We start from the raw sequence: 2,085 nt of genomic DNA, 5'->3' as shown, positions 1-2,085 counted from the left end.
CACCCCCCCCCCCCCCCCCAAAAAAAAAAAAATCTGTGTTTCCACTTCAGACAACATTGCTGTGGCTGTGTTCATTTACTTTAGAGGTTGGGTGCAGACAGCTGATACTGTCAGCACGGCTCTGGGAAAGGCATTGTTTCATTTGATTGCTGCTGCAGTGGCAGTATGGGGAGCAGCCAACCTCCCTACACCAACACAGCTCAAAACCAAGACAACATCACACAATTTGCATGCCTGGTTTGCATAATTTATGCAAAGTGACAGCTCACTACACAAATCCCATTCCTACAGGCTATTAGTCTGCCATCCCTATCCCAGTCCAGCAGTTCTCCCCAGCTCCTGATATCTCAGTCCACTAGTCTTCTCAACCCTCCCCAGCCCATCAGGCATTCCTATCCAGACCTTTTTCCCAGCAAGATCCCTACTTCTGCTGCTGTTCCCTCTTTCCCTTTCTCTCTTTCCCCTGTTCCCCAGCCAAATCCCTCTCTAATGAAAGGAGAGAAAAGCATCTGAGACTATTGAGGAAATCTGATTGGATAACAGAGAAAGGAGGGGAGGGATTTTGAGCCCCTATCCTAACCCATCTAAGTAGCCTGCCAAAACCATGTGAAGCTGCAGGGGAAACAAGGAGGTAAGCAAACAGACCCTCCAACTGCCACAAGCCACTCTGGCGATGAAGCAGGTGATGGGAAACAAAATACCAGCAATTGTGCAAAGGCACCACAAACATACTTTTGGAAGCACTGTTACTAGGGGACTGCATGAGCTGTAACCACTTAAGCTAGGTGTATAATTGGCCACCTTTCCCAAGAGCCCAGCAGGAGGTGGCACTTGAAGACATCAAAGTGACTTGGGGGACAGGCTCTGGCCTGGATGGAGACATCCAAATTAAGTCTGGAAGGCTAGGGAAAGTTTGCAGAATGTCGGTGAAGCTGAGCTGCAAGAGAACTCTGGGTTGCAGGCAGGTTTCAGGCTCTGCTCAAACCTGTTGTTCCGCCCAAGCGGTTAGTTTTTTGGTACAATATTTTTTAAAGAAAGAACAATAATGAAGAATATGGATTCTATATGATAAACAATGTTTCTGCAGATCAGGTTTGAGGCCAGCATAATCATCCATGTTGCTATCTGCGATATATGTTTGGGACTTGGAAACAGCTGGTACTGACCTAAGCACCATATTAGAATCTGTCTGCATTTGGGATTTTTGCACTACTAAAATTCATTTCAAAAGAACTGCAACTCTAGCTGTTACAGGCCTGAAGGAAACCTCAAAAATGTGACAATGCCACCAGTGCTGTGCTATCCCGATGACTATAGAGCCAAGAACAATACCTTTGCAAGATGTGAATTGGCTCCTTCCTTTCAGATGTCCTGTGATGGCAACTTTAATGCCAACACTGTTAAGCATTTCATTCCTCCAAGAGAAGAGGGAGGTGCTGCAGAGAAGTATTATTTGCCATTAACTGGAGGTCATCATGCTGCCACAAATGCATGGTGTTTGGGAAATACTACAAGCCAACAAAAATCAAGTGCTGGCGAAGACTGGGGCTTACTTACCTATGTTGCACCAAAAGACAGAGAAATGTTGTGAATCTGTAGGTTAGTCTGTAAGGGCCTTTGTACACAACACAAAATTTGACTTTAAAGAAGCTTAAATGCCCTTTTGCACCACTTAATGGCATTGCTGTTTGCACACTGGCAGTGTATTCCACTTTAAATGACTTTAGCACGTAGCAAGATAAAACATCTCCAAGGTGCTTTAGTTTGCTACCTAACAAAGTTCAACAGTGCACGGGGCGCTGGAAGCTGACGTGCTGGGGGCTTGGTGGTTCCCATGCAGCTCAGGGGCTGTGGGACTGGCGGCAGCCCATACAGGCAGACTCTACTGAAGAAAAGAAAAAAAACAGCGAGCCTGGTCTTTTTTTTTTTTCTTTCTCCCCGGAGCCTGCCTGAGCTGTGCGGCGGCCCGGTGCTTCCTTCCATGGTGCTTCTCCCCTTTGCCCCCTCCTGCTGCCAAAGAGGCAGGTAAAGATCATGCCCCTATCCTTGTGTACATGCCACGGGGGTTTAGTTCAGTTTAATTCT

Source organism: Gavialis gangeticus, unplaced genomic scaffold (genome assembly GCF_001723915.1).
Source record: "Gavialis gangeticus isolate Ggan-Ray unplaced genomic scaffold, GavGan_comp1, whole genome shotgun sequence".
Taxonomy (NCBI): domain Eukaryota; kingdom Metazoa; phylum Chordata; order Crocodylia; family Gavialidae; genus Gavialis; species Gavialis gangeticus.
The sequence above is the reverse complement of the archived record's forward strand: the minus strand, read 5'-3'. Positions refer to the sequence as shown.